Source organism: Apium graveolens, chromosome 2 (genome assembly GCF_009905375.1).
Source record: "Apium graveolens cultivar Ventura chromosome 2, ASM990537v1, whole genome shotgun sequence".
NCBI lineage: Eukaryota > Viridiplantae > Streptophyta > Magnoliopsida > Apiales > Apiaceae > Apium > Apium graveolens.
The window spans coordinates 80,539,889-80,541,167 of record NC_133648.1 but is presented as its reverse complement, the minus strand read 5'-3'; the positions used below and the strand labels follow the sequence as shown (position 1 = coordinate 80,541,167).

The following is a 1,279-nucleotide window of genomic DNA, read 5'->3' as shown; positions in this document are numbered from 1 at the left end:
TATCTTCTTTATTTAGTCTTGATCTTCTTTCCTTTCAATCAGCCTTTCCTTAACTGTTCGTCATTCCGCACTTAAGTTCTGATATCCATCTTCTGATAATTATCTCCTGATAATTTAAGTACTGATATCCTTAAGTTCTGACTTCCAGTAAGTGCTGATTTCAGTAAGTACTGGTATTTCCTGTTTGTTAAGATCTGAAAACTAAACATGAAATACATTAGACATGACATCTCAAATATATCTAACATACCATGATGTGGACACTTTCTCAACATCTCCTTGTAGCACTCCCAAGCTTCGCACATAGATTCTGTAGGCTGCTGCGCAAACTGAGTAAGAGCACTCCTCATAGCTGCAGTCTTTGTCATTGGATAGAACTTTACCAGAAACTTTTGCGCAAGATCTAGCCAAGTAGTGATGGACCCAGCTGGTTCAGAATGTAACCAATCCTTAGCTTTATCCCTTAGAGAGAATGGGAAAAGCCTCAGCTTGATAGCCTCATCAGTCACACCATTATATTTGAAAGTACTATAGATCTCGACAAAATTCCTGATATGCATATTGGGGTCTTCAGTTGCAGCACCTTCGAAAGAAACAGAATTCTGCACCATCTAAATAGTGTCCGGCTTGATTTCAAAAGTGTTAGCCTGAATAGACGGATGAAGGATGCTTGACTAAATGTCGTCAATTATAGGCCGAGAAAAGTCCATAAGAGCTGGATCTGCCGGAACTATACGATCACCCATGATTACTGGTTCTTTCTGCTCACTCTCTTTATCCAAATCTTCAAAATCTATCTTCTCCGGAATATCAAGAACTGAGCCTGTCTCCTCAACCGTATCTAAAGTCCTCTTGCGAGCACGAGAACGTGTTTGCATAAACGCTCGCTAAAGTACCTGAAACACAACCGGAAACAAAAAGTAACACGTCTTAATCAATGAGTCCTCATGACCACTGATGGTAAATGCATAAACTAAACAAATACGCCAAGTCCCCGACAGCGGCGCCAAAAACTTGTTAGGGCGAAAACACACGCTAATAATACACGCAAGTATACACGTTCGCAAGTAATATAGAATACTTTCTAGTTCGTTCCCACAGAGACTCAGACTAATTATGCTCAATTAAAGCTCACTCACCAATGTATGATTACTTCTCAATGTCAAGACAATAACACGTAGAATTGATTAACTAATTATTAACTGTAATAAATACAAGAATTAAACAATTAATTGACACTTGAATTAACAATATTAAACACACAGGAGATCATAACTTC

The 1,279-nt window shown here is 38.5% G+C and overlaps 1 non-coding gene across 1 annotated transcript; it reads left to right on the top strand.

Annotated features, from left to right (window-relative positions):
• Positions 1-246: 246 nt before the first annotated feature.
• Positions 247-353, top strand: LOC141709827 (small nucleolar RNA R71). Its single transcript, XR_012570384.1, has one exon. It is a non-coding gene; the product is annotated as a small nucleolar RNA R71 (small nucleolar RNA).
• The last annotated feature ends 926 nt before the right edge of the window (positions 354-1,279 follow it).